The sequence below is a fragment of the Heptranchias perlo genome, chromosome 17 (assembly GCF_035084215.1).
Source record: "Heptranchias perlo isolate sHepPer1 chromosome 17, sHepPer1.hap1, whole genome shotgun sequence".
Lineage (NCBI taxonomy): Eukaryota > Metazoa > Chordata > Chondrichthyes > Hexanchiformes > Hexanchidae > Heptranchias > Heptranchias perlo.
In genome coordinates this window covers 14,508,058-14,521,858 of record NC_090341.1, presented here as the reverse complement: position 1 = coordinate 14,521,858, position 13,801 = coordinate 14,508,058, and the positions used below count along the sequence as shown (strand labels likewise).

General features: G+C 42.9%; 1 protein-coding gene across 1 annotated transcript in view; it reads right to left on the bottom strand.

Moving 5' to 3' along the window:
• Positions 1–4,232, bottom strand: part of LOC137334081 (proline-rich transmembrane protein 3) — a 64,962-nt gene extending 60,730 nt beyond the window's left edge. Inside the window, exon 1 of the mRNA XM_067998546.1 lies at positions 3,962–4,232. The gene's annotated coding sequence lies outside the window, so the exon portion shown is untranslated. The remainder of the gene's footprint in view (positions 1–3,961) is intronic.
• Between the last annotated feature and the right edge of the window lie 9,569 nt (positions 4,233–13,801).

The following is a 13,801-nucleotide window of genomic DNA, read 5'->3' as shown; positions in this document are numbered from 1 at the left end:
AAGATAAAGCAGCCCGCTTGATTGGCACTCCATTCGCCACCCTAAACATTCACTCCCTTCACCACCGGCGCACTGTGGCTGCAGTGTGTACCATCCACATGATGCACTGCAGCAACTCGCCAAGGCTTCTTCGACAGCACCTCCCAAACCCGCCACCTCTACCACCTAGAAGGACAAGAGCAGTAGGCACATGGGAACAACACCACCTGCACGTTCCCCTCCAAGTCACACACCATCCCAACTTGGAAATATATCGCCGTTCCTTCATCGTCGCTGGATCAAAATCCTGGAACTCTCTTCCTAACAGCATTGTGGGAGAACCGTCACCACACGGACTGCAGCGGTTCAAGAAGGCGGGTCACCAACACCTTCTCAAGGGCAATTAGGGATGGGCAATAAATGCCGGCCTCGCCAGCGACGCCCACATCCCATGAACGAATAAATAATTTTTTTAAAATTGCCTCATTCCGTGCTTCCTCAAGTATTAATACACTCTGGGTTTATGATATAATATTTCCACAATTTGTGGCTCTGACTGGACAGAAAACTGCCGTGATCACATCAGTTGAATGTTACAAGGTCAATTCCATTTCTTTCAACATTGTATCCATCCAGACACCATGGAGATGTACATATATACAAACACAGAACATCTCACCTGTATGCTTGGAAACAAAAATTCCCTGAGATCAAGGTGAGGGTCACATTATAGAATGGAAAATGAGTTTTCAACAAACAGATTCATATCAGCTCTTCTGACGCAAACACATAAACTCCCTTTACTCTCTTCACCAAGGACACAAGCTGGAACTTGTTAACTGAACTGCTGATAATATAACTGCATTGATAAACTACTCTCCTCTCCTCTGTCTTCATCCAGGATACCTGCAGCAACTTGTTGATCAGACTACAGATAAACGAGCAGCCTTCACAATCTCTCTCATTTTCATTTACTTACATCATTATCACTATGTAAACTTCACGATTTCATCATGCAAATGTTCCTGCAATTAACTCATTCAGAACCACATGCAATTAACAGGTTCCAATTTATTTTGCACAAAATTGGCTGTATTATTTATGGTGTCATCAATCTCCTATTGTTTTCCTTCCATTCAGAGGATGCCCTCCACCACGCATCCTCCACCCATTAGAAGCACAAGATGGGCTGGAACACTGACATCTCCATATCTAACATTGAACTGACAGGCAATTCTGGGATTGCAATTGAAGAAACTCACACAACCAGGGCAGGAGAATCTTACGATTAGGCGGCCCTGGGACTGGAGCCCAGGAAACTCCCCAGACTGATTCACTGGAATATACTGGTAATATTCTGCCAAAGGCCTGAACCATCATCCACATCATTCCAGTTTCAGACAGATCAATTATACTGTTTGTGCTAAGTAATAGCTGTCTCATATACATGTCACAAATTATATATAATGGAGAGCTATTAAGTCAGGATGAGATTCCAGGGGGAGGAAGAGACAGTGGGGATAACTTTGACTTTGGGCGATAGTGTAAAACGGGTGATATCGATTCAGCCGCCCGTTATACATATCTCCTGATTTTTATTTCCATTGACTGCCGGGAGTTGATGTGAGAGGTGTCATGATGTCACTCCCACATCATTTACATACAATTTAAATGTTCCTACTAATTCCAGGTGGGACTTTCCCACCCATATCGAGATGCCCCATCAAATGCACGTCAGCTTCAAATGGGACAAAGACCTAGTATGATGGGTCTCCAACCCTCTTGCTTTCTTTAACATGCTGAAAATTGGTCATAAACAGAGGAAAATCGGTCCCAGTGAGTCAGTCTGAGCAGCAAGGTGGGGGATGAAACAGAGTTCGATCCACATCATTTATGGCATTTCTAGCAGGTGGAGTGCCGAACCCAATTTTGATCCATCTGTCTGTCAGAATAGTTGTCAATTCAACCTGATTTGGTAAATTGTGTAATCTAACCTGCTCCATTCAGAGCCCATGTATTATTATTTAATTATGGGCCTCTCTTCCACACTACCTCTTGATCCCCTACTTTCACACAGGAGGAACAGACTTTCAGAAAGGAGGTTAGCGCACCTGATGGAAAATCAGGTGGGGCATTAATTGGTCGCACTGACCTTGGCACCCGAATTCCAAATAAGCACCCCCATTGAATTCTATGCCAGGAGAACTAAATCTTAAAATTTATCCTTAAATTCCTTGCCTTACTTCCCCTAATACAAATGTAAGGAATCTTACAACACCAGGTTGTAAGATTCCTTACATTTGTCCACCCCAGTCCATCACCGGCATCTCCACATCTCCCCTAATACAAAATTAAGCAGCGTACCACTAATTTCTGTATAACCTTCAATTCCCCTTCTCATCAATCCAGCTCCCCTTTAGTTACAAATATTTAATTTTTTTTTGGCTTGTCTAAAGTTATTTGCATCATACAGAACACATGGTTGCACAGCCAGGGGGAAGGGAGAGAAATCGTTTCCAGGGCTCAACCTCTAGTGGTGAGATTGATGCAGATTGACTCGCCCTCCGATAGTTCATCAATCCCATCCCCAATCTCCTCACTCACAAGGCACTCACAAGTATACACACACATGCTCACACATAAATACGCAGACATATATGTGCACATATAAACACAAACGTGCAGATACACACAGGTACACTCAAGTGCACGTGCAAAATCAGAGGTTGACTTGCTGTTAATCTGTGCTGGCCCTAGGATACCTTCCTGAACAGGCACAAAGTAATAGGAATAATCTCTGAAACCTATTAAAGAGATTTATTTTGAAAATTGTTCAGTAGAAATGTTAATAAAAATCTGGAATAAATCCACTGCTAAAACCTAACCAGTGGTAGATTCTTTATAATGTTAAGCCTCTGAGTAATGAAAAGTATTCTAGGCCACATCAGTCTTTTGAAATTCATAGAGTAACAACAGTGTACACTTATATAGCACCTTCAAGGTAGCAAAATGTCCTAAGATTACAGATTGTGCCACATTAATGCTATTTGCATGCTGCATCATTGTTACCACGGCATTATGCATGCCCTTGCTATGGTGAATCTGTTTATAATTGTAAGATAATGCATTCAATTAACTTATTATTAAAAATAAATTGCCTTTCACTGAAATTCAACGTGCATTATAGCTATAATGCACGTTGAATTTCAGTGAAAGGCACAAGTAGAATATTCACTCTTTTGCTTTGAATGTATAGTTTTTCCTAAAAGTGTGAGGTCTCAAATCAGTACTCTTGGGTTAACTGTTTCTGCCATCACTCATTGCCGTCTGTTCACCCACCGTCATACAGCCACTATGACACCACCTTTGTCATGTAGCCACTATTTTGTCCTTTGCCACTTATCACAATCACATACTCCCACTCATCTAGCAACTATCACATGTCCTTAGCATCCCAGGCACTATCACACGTCTTCAGTCACATAGCCACTATCATCTATCCTCTTGCTTATAGCCGTTGTCACCTAGCCACTATCACTTTCCCTCGGTCACATAGCAACTATCATCTCGCCACCACTGTGTACCCTCAGTTGCATAGACATTGCCTCATATCCTTACTGATTCTCCATCACAAAGCCACTGTCATGTATTCTTGGTTACATAGCCGCTGTCCTTTGTCCTAAATTACATAGCCACTCACGCATATCCTCTGTTGCAAAGGCACTATCGCATACTGTCACTCCCATAGCCCCTATCTTATATCTTTGGTTACCCAGCTATTAGTGAGTTTCCTTGATTGCATATCTACTGTCCCATATCCTCGGTCATCTTGCTGCTATCGAGTTTCCGTGGTTACCTAGCCACCAGCAACTTTCCTTGGCTACATATCCACTCTCTGAAATCCTCGGTGACATACCTGCTATCTAGTTTCCTTCGTCACGTAGCATGTATTGTTGCAGGCACATTGTAGACTCAGACTCACCTGTTCCTGCAGGCACAGAAAATCCCTTTCATTTCAAAATCCAGAAAGCTCTCTTAGACAGATTCTATATCTGCCTTCTTTTCCGCAGCAGGTATCTTTGACCCAGATCTGGGTTGTCATTAGCTGGAGTGTGTGATCTGCAGCTCAATTCCGCAGCTGAATTTAAAAAAAAATGTATTCTTGTAATTCAAATGCTTTCCTGTATAAAACTGAGAGCACAATGTTCCTGTGACTCCAAACAGTACATGTAAAACCGACAGTTGGAGCTCTCCCCTCCCCTTGGCTGCTGTTAGCTGAGTAAGCACGTCTAGCTGTAATGTGTGTTGTATATGGGCAAGGGCTCCATGTGCTGGGGCGGCGCTCACTGAAGCTTGCCTCGCACATCACAGAGGATATAATGGGCTTTGACTGAAAGGAATTAATTTGCTCTTGGCCCAGATCTGGCCCAGCCTCCATGCCTCCCCTTTTCAGAATTAAAAAAAAAGTTCTGCTTGAGGCTCCAACCTTCACAGAACCAGCTGCTTGAACTCTCTCTCTCAGAATAGAATCAATACATTTTCTCACTCGTCTTAGAGGGAAAACCTGTCATCTGTGGCTGTGAATGGAGCTATTTTTATTTTGGTAGGACTCTAGCTCTAGGTAAATGCGAACAGAGTAAGATAACTTAGATTGCGGCTTTGATGTAAAAAAACATCCCAAGGCATCTCACAGAGGTGAAACAGGCACTGAGCATTAGTAGGAGAGATGACAGAAAGCAAGGTTTTGAGAAGCCTTTCAAAGATGGGAGTGAATAGGAAAACAGAGGGGTTTAGGGAGGGATTTCCACGGAGTGGGGCTGAAATGACCGAAGGCTCTGCCAACAGGGGAGGCTGGAGTTAGAAGACCAAATGGAGGAAGTTTGCCAAAAATTCTGTACCCCAACTCCCTTGCTGGATGCTTGCTCAAACTGAACCTGATTGTACCTAACCTCAGTGTCCTGTTCAATCCTGAGCTGTTTGAAATAAGGTGAGGCAAGGCCATGGAGGAATTTGCAAGTGAGAATGGGAATTTCAATTTCGATACATTGTGGGACAGGGATCTAATGGAAATTAGTGAGGACAGGGCTGGTAAGTGAATTGAATTTAGTGTGGGACAGGATGTAGGCAGTGGCGTTTGGGTGAGTTGGAGTTGGAGTTTGTGTTTGGTGGAGCTCAGCAGGCTCCTGCAGGGGGCATTGGAGAAGTCAAGTTTGGAGCCAATAAAGCATAGGTAAGGGTTTCATTGGCAATTTGGGTGAGATAAGAGCAAAGGCAAGTGGTATAGCGGAGGTAGAAGCAAATGGCATTGGTGATGGGTTAGCTGTGGGGTTTCAAACAGCTCAGGATTGAACAGGACACTGAGGTTAGGTACAATCAGGTTCAGTTTGAGCAAGCATCCAGCAAGGGAGTTGGGGTACAGAATTTTTGGCAAGAACTTTGGTCTTCCCACCCTTCAATTGGAGGAAGTTCTGGCTCATGCATGACTTGATGCTGGACAAGCAGTCTGACAACATCGAGGTGGTCATGGAGCTGAGGTTGGTGGAGAGGTACAGCTGAATGTCGTCATGCATGTGAAAGCTGACCCTGTGCCTACAAATTATTTTATCAAGGTGCAAGATGTAAACAAGGAAAAGGGGAACAAAGATGGAACCTTGGGGTACTTCTGAGGAGACCAGTGTGGGGCAGGAGGCGAAGCCAGTGCTGCAGATGTGCTGGCTTTTTAGGGACAAGTAGGAATAGTACCACAGCAGGCAGTCCAATGGACACAGAGAGGTGGTGCAGGAGATGCTTCAGAGAAGTGAAGGAAAACAAGGAGTGGCAGAGCACTCTGGTCGCAGTTACAAAGCTGTCATTGGTGACTTTGACCAGAACAGTCCCAGTACTGTGGACAGGCCTGACTGAAGGAATTGTGGGAGGGGTAAACATATAGCCTGTAGGACCTTAGGGAAGAAAGCGAGATTAGTAGTTGGAAAGAATGCAGTGGCTGAGAATTCATTTTTTGAGTTAGAGGTGATGACAGCAGTTTTGAAGGGGGTGAAAATTGTGTCAGTGCAAAAGAAGCCATGTGTAAGGAATGTAAACAGTCAGTGAGTCAAAACATCCCAGTAAAATGCTGTATTTTCTTCGCCTCATGTAAGTTGTTTTCTCCTGGATCTGTCCCCTTCTCCAACATCAAGAACTATTCCCAAACAGGAGGGCAAGGAGGCAGAATTGGTTCTAGAACTCTGTCAGTGCAGTTCTTAACCAGCCTTCAGCAGACGCATGACAGTTTTGAAAATAAGGAGTTAGCTGATAAAAAGCTTACTGATAGGAATGAGCTCGATAATTAGCCAGATTTATCCAAATTGGACTAGTTTTTGGTAGGTAATAAAAGGGGTCATTAATGGAATGCACTTTGGGGTAATGGAGATGAAAATCTTGGAATCACTTAAGAGGCGGTTAGATGCTGCGATTTGAGGAGTATAATTTTTTTTAATGGATGAACTAAGAAAGGGCAGAATGGCCTTCCCCATCCACTTTAATCTTGCGGCACATAGCAGACTGTGTGAAGCTGCCGATAAAACGGATCCGCCATTGGCAAACACCAATCTGAACTTCAGACTTGGAAATAAAAGGCACAGAGATTGGGTTTCCATGGAAAGATCTAAACCGATTGATAAACTGACAAACTGCTTCCTTAAAGAACAGATTGGACGGTGTGTGTGAGGTCTTTGATTAGACCTGACGGAGGGACGTTCCACAGTGTGAGCCTCTAGTGGTCTGCTCTTTGAAACTCTCAGCATTAATCCAGTTCAGCTAATCTTGGCCCTATATGGGCTGACGTGTGTGCCATGACAGGATGAGATATCACAGCTTCCTCTGTAAGGTGAGATTCAGTATGAAAGGGGCTTGTATCTGGGATTTAAATCTCCACACCATGTCATAAAAAATCCCCAAATTCCACTCAATTCACAAATAATTATTAATCGTGGAAGTGAAACAAATGGTAGTGTTCTCTGTCTGTCTCTTCGTCTCTTGCCTAACAGTTGAACTTTGTTTTTATGGTAACCTGGCTGCCAAAAAGTAGATTCACATGTCTGGAATTTTTATTGAAGAGGAACTGAGAGACTGGAGTGTAATATCAGTGCCTGTGTCCTGTGCAAGAGGAATCCCGATTGAGCCTTAAAGTGAAGCCATCATTAAGGTCTTGCAAACCACTTAAAAAAAGGAGGGTTGCGATGGATGGTGTAATGGCCCTCTTTGCATCTTTTTCCTCTTAGTTTTAACGTTGACCCCTGCTGTCAGGTGCAGCTGTGTCTCATCAAATCACCAGGGCCTACTTATCTTCAAAATGAACAAATCAATAGCTCATGACTAGTTTTAATCAAAAAACACACACACATTCAAAATATTCATACTACGGCAGACAAACGCTTACTGCAATGTCAAGATCCTGGCAGTGCTGTGCAGTTAGAAGAACATGCTGTCTCGGGAACTGAGTCGGCGCAGAAAATTGCTTGGTCTCCTTTTCAAAAAAAATGTCTTTCTTCTTGTATCATGCACCAAACCCAAAGGCACAAAGACAAGCAAGTGACCAAATCTCAGGCTGCTGGCTTTGCCTCTCTATAGGTGCTTTCATATTACGAGACTGATTATAATACAAGATTACAAGAATCCCAGTCCTATCACTCTGTGGCGCAAGGTATTAATACATTGTCGTCCCATGACAATGATCCTGTAAAAGTATCACTATTTGTGCTGCGCTGATGTGTCTTCTTCCTTACGTTCTTCACAATGTTAGGTCAGGCACTACTGTAAAAGAGTACTGGCTCAGTTGGTAAAGGCAGCTTGTAACTGAGGCCACAAAAGGTCCCAGGTTTGTCTGCTGGTCTGTGCTGAGTCAGCTGACCTCAGCTGAGGTAACAGCACGGGTGCCATAATTGACATCGGTGCCCTGTTATAGGAGAAAAGAAGCCATGGTTCCATTGGGTTAGAAGAGCATCAGGCTTGATTGTGATGTCTCTCAGGGTCGAATAGCCTCACTGTCTAGGCTCACACACGAAAAAGGTCACTTGAACAAAATACTGGAGAATGGCTGTGGAACCTTAATCCAGTCTGAGTCAGGAGAGAAAGTTAGAGGGGGGAAAAGAGCACTAACAAATAGCATCAAGCTGTCCTAATGAAGATATTTAGGAAAGAGAGGGCATTGTTTTGCTGAATTAGTGAAATTAGAAAACTACAACACAAGAGCACAAGATTCTTGACGAGTAGACACAAGAATGACAATTTGCGTCCCATAATCAACCAATCTTTGCACACCAGCTCACTGTTATCCAATGGCACCTGCTGGTTGAATGTATGGACAATGGGTAAGAACTGGTTGTGATGCTCTCCCACAGTTGAATAGCCTGCTCATAGGCACACACGAAGGATGTTCACCTGGGTGAGGTACTGGAGAACTACTGGCAACCACATCCTAGCTTTAGGAGGAGGGTAGAAAATTGTGCTTGGCCTCACATTGTAAGCCTCGTGTTTTAAGAGAACTCACCCTGCTGGTAAACACAGAATGTAAAGATGTCGTTGTTGTACAATGATATCCTGCTTCTGGCTCCTCTCATTGGGCTGGTTTATATATAGAGGAGATCTGTCACATTGAGATGTGAAATGCAAAGTTTCCACAAGTAAGGCTCATAAGTGAAACCGTATCTCACTGCTGTCTGTGACATGTTCTATCAATACCAGATGTTCAAATATTATTTTTAAAATAATTTATGTTTCTTTTTAATTATTTTCCATGGGGATTATTCTGAGCAAGCAGAGCCCTTCAATGGTCCCCATTAGGTCACGTGAGGTGCCTCTTAATCCTCCACAAAGAACTAAATGGTTGCTATCTTCAAAATCTCCTTATGAGAGAATTGAATATAAATTTACCAGACCATTTCATCCCAAATAAAGTGTGATTTATGTATAAGTTACAGATTATGAATTCTTCACTCTGGGACTCAACTGCAGATCATTAAAATAGTTGTTGTTGAAGTTCACAATTAAGTAGCTTACACTTTCAGTGCCACAAACACTGTACTGCCAGAATGATGCAATGAATATGTGGTAAAACTCTGTGCTACTGTTACTGTACAAGATTGAAGTTTTTTTTAACTGCACTTGTCACTGAGTTTCAGCAAAAGCTATTTTATGCAAGCGTCTGTGTGCACAAGTCTGTTATATTCAGTCACAGAACTTAGAAAAAAAAATTCTAACTCTGTACCTTAGTACATAAATAAGCTGCCTTCGAGAAGGTTGTATTACAGTGGACAGAAGCCTAGGTGGGAGAAGGGTAGAGGGTAACAGTTGTTGCAAGGATCTGAGTGACTATCATGAAAGTAGGTTGCATAAGAACTCATCATGCTATTTTTAAATGTGCAATACTATTTATTCCCCAATTTTCACCGCTTCTCTTCTGAGCCACAAACTCATCCGCAGATGCTCCGTGACTTCCAGATACTTTACTTAAATGGACAGTCTCCGTGATTGAGATTTGGCAGAGTGTCAGCGGGCTATTTGACAATGGAGGGATTCACATACAATCTTATGTGACATGCACTTCCCAGCAAGGTTGGCGGGGGTGGCGGCGGTGTGGTCACTGGATAGTGGAGCAAGCAAGGCCTTGGTGATTTTTCCTTTTCCAGCCAAGAATTGCTGAGGCCAATTATAGCATCCGTGTCAGTCATGGCCTCAGCTGTAATGAGCATAGACCAGGTAATGGATATAGAACATGTATAGTTCAGTAACATATAAGGCTGTAGCTTTACCCAATTCAATGAAGATTTTCAAAGATGTTCATATGACTCCATCAATTCCAATATATATATACTGTTCTACAGAGATGTGATGTTATTTGGAATGACTTTCTGTAACAATATGACAGGAAATGCCTGTGACAATCAAAGTGGAAGTAAGGAATTGTTGAGAATAGGTAAACTCCTTACAATGTGATAATTACTGTTAAATCAGACCTATTTTTATGACATTGTAAAGAAAAACAGATTTTAATGGGAAATTGGGCAACAAAAAAATCAAAACTATCCTCTGACGCAGTGACCTAATCACAGTGTGATTCAGAGGAAGATAGCCTTGGTGTGCTATGTGTAGTGAAACTGTAAACCCATTCTTTATAAACATGATTACAGATTCACTTCACCTACAGAACAAAGAAAAATCTTCCCCCAATTGATGTGTGTGTCAAATATATTGGACAATAAAGCATGCTGGTGCACATTAAATACTGAACAGCCAGAGGTTTCCATTCTTGAATAGAAACCAAAGCATTGTTTCTACTGATCACAATCCCAGACTTTGATGAAACTCTGAGCACCAGATAGTATCCAAAAATGGAACATGCAAACCTCACTGAAATATCTCCATGTTCTACTTCACTCATGTCCCCCTTAAACTAATAATGAAGAGAGATATATTTGTGGTACATCCTTTCATTCTAAGGCTATCAGACCATGTCAACAACCACAGCTATTTCATAAGATTAGGAAAAGTAGAGGGCGAGAGGCATGGGCACATCTAAAATGCCAGTTAAAATGTTTCATTTCTTGCATTTGGGGAAAAATGTACTCAAAGACATCTTGTCTCCTCAGGCAGCTGCTTAATCAATCTGGTTTTCTTGAACAGGTGTGGTTCATTGTAAAAAGATGGTCTGTCATTAAAGATTAGTCATAGATAATATTACCTCATGGTTGCCAGGCAGCTGTGGAGGAGTTCAGTCTGTGTTACAATGAGAGCACTCATAAGGAGCACAGCCTCTATCTAGTTTACCACTGATAATTACCAATCCTCAAGCTTCTGGATGGAAATCTGGAGCCAAGTCCCCCAGTGAGGAGAGTCTATAGCTAACTATACCAACCACAGGAATCCAAAGCTGATCACCCAAAGTTAGGGAACTTAGGAGCATGTCCCTCCAACTTACACTTTAGTAAGAAGCCATCCTCCCCCCACCAACATTAAGACTTGAGTTAATACCCCTCCCATGGCTCTCTGTAGTAACTAATTACCTCCCATGCCAGTGCTGGGGCACCATTCTGAAAGTGTGTAAAATTTTAAGATTTGCTGCCTACACCAGAGCTTGTCACAGCAGCTTTGGAGACATTCTGGACACCCAAACGCAGAGTAACAAAAGCCCAAAACCAAGGCATAAAAGCTTTCCTGCCCACAAGGGAAATCACGATAGGCTGGATTATGTTAAGTAGGCCACAGCACCTTGGAGAGAGGAGAAACTGAGCTGGGACTAACCCAATCAGCTAGATTCAGAGCAGTGGGAGAGTACCAATGCTCTCAAAAGGGATCACTTGCAAGGTGACAGTTAGTGTTTCACTGACTTTTGCTGGTTACTGGCACTGAATCAGGATCCAATTATTATCCCATAAAGCGGACAGTCAGAATTATTGGACCAGGAAACTTATTCATCTAAGTGGCTCAGAACCACACTGCACAGTACATTGGTCCATTTAAGAGATTATTCTGTACTTTTAACTAAAAAAAGTATCCTTTTCATTATTTTACAATATGCCTTTCCTTTTTGGGATATATCCACTCTGATTGGGTAAAGTATGTATATACGCTACCTGATATTGAGAAAGCATCACAAGATACTTGAAAGACTATTTGGTCCATCTTAATTCATCCAAGAGCAACCTTACACTCCCATTGCTGCATTGAGATAACCTGTTTTATTGATGCTAGTGGAAGGATAAGTATTGGCCAGGACACAGGGGAAGAACACCCCTGCTCTGAGCAGTATCATGTGATCTTTTACAGCCACCTGAAGAGGCTGACAGGGCCTCTGTTTAATGTCTCATCTGAAAGATGGCACTTCAGACAGTGCTGCATTGATGTGTCAGCTGCTTCATCAATGACCTTCCCTCCATCATAAGGTCAGAAATGGGGATGATTGCACAGTGTTCAGTTCCATTTGCAACCCCTCAGATAATGAGGCAATCTATGCCTGCATGCAGCAAGACCTGGACAACATCCAAGCTTGGGCTGATAAGTGGCAAGTAACATTTGCACCAGACAAGTGCCAGGCAGTGACCATCTCCAACAAGACTCTAACCACCCCCTTGACATTCAACAGCATTACCATTACCAAACCCCCTACCATCAACATCCTGGGGAGGGGAGTGGGGGGTTACCATTGACCAGAAACTTAACTGGACCAGCCATATAAATACTGTGGCTACAAGAGCAGGTCAGAGGCTGGGTATTCAGTGGCAAGTGACTCATTTTACCCTAAAGCCTTTCCACCATCTACAAGGCACAAGTCATAGAGTTATACAGCACGGATAGAGGCCCTTCGGCCCATCGTGTCCGCGCCGGCCATCAGCCCTGTCTACTCTAATCCCATATTCCAGCATTTGGTCCGTAGCCTTGTGTGTGGTGGAATACTCTCCACTTGCCTGGATGAGTGCAGCTCCAACAACACTCAAGAAGCTTTACACCATCCAGGACAAAACAGCCCACTTGATTGGCACCCCTTCCACCACCCTAAACATTCACTCCCTTCAATGGCACACTGTGGCTGCAGTGTGTACCATCTACAGGATGCACTGCAGCAACTTGCCAAGATTTTGACAGCACCTCCCAAACCTACAACCTTTACCACCTGAAAGGACAAGAGCAGCAGGCACATGGGAACATCACCACCTGCACGTTCCCCTCAAAGTCACATCATCCTTACATGGAAATATATCACCATTCCTTTGTTGTCACTGGGTCAAAAATCTTGGAACTCTACCTAACACTGGTGAAGGTACTCCTACATGGACTGCAGCAGTTCACCACCACCTTAAAGGGCAATTAGGGATGGCCAATAAATACTGGCCTTGCCAGTGATGCCCACATCCCATGAACAAATAAAAAAAGTTCAAGTCTCTGGAGTGGGGCTTGAACCCATGACCTTCTAACTCAGGAGGTAGAATGCTACCACTGAGCCAAGGCAGATACCTTATGTCGTCAGGGTGGCCAAAGTGCTTAGCAATCAATAAGTTACTTTGACAGTCACTTACTCCAAGCAAATGGCAAGGTGTCCAGGATAAGGTGAATGATCAGTTAACATTGTGTTGGTTGGAGGGATAAATGCTGGGTAGGACACAGAGAAGTTACTGGTCTTTAGTGCCATAGGATTATTTACATCCAGCCAAGAGGGCAGTCAAGTAAAATTTGTCCCCTCTGGAGAATTTTGACCTACCAGGCACAAGAACTGAAAAACTAGGTGGTAACCAGGCTGGACATATTTTTGCCCAGCTGCTGCTCTCAATCCAGCCTACAATATAAAAAACAAGCATATTCTGCAGCCTAGAAACAATTTTGCAATAAATCCATAATTAAACAGTTACTTGGAATTGAATCTAGTCAAGGTTATTACTTGCTAGAAACCCTAAAAAGGCAAGTTCTAGATTTGAGGGCAGCTGCTAGACACTTAAACCTGGTAGTCAGATCTGGAAGCTCACTTGAGGAAAGTGCCGATTGCCAGAGATGGAGCCAACAGCACTGCTACAGCAAAGAGTTGGTATACTGATGTACTGTTGTTAAAGACACCTTGACTAGAGTTTAATGGTCCCACAAGTCACCATTTATCTTTTGTGCCCATGACAAGTTAGTTTGAAAGCATTTAAATCCATGAATGGCTAGCCTGTATTTATAAAATGAGGTGGTCAACGACAGGTAGATTTTGTTGAGAAGCAAATATTGGTCAATCAGGTTTCTAGTTTTAAAAAAATCCACCAATATTCCAGATAGTTGGAGATAACAAATGCAAGTTAATGGCTTTCTGCTGAGT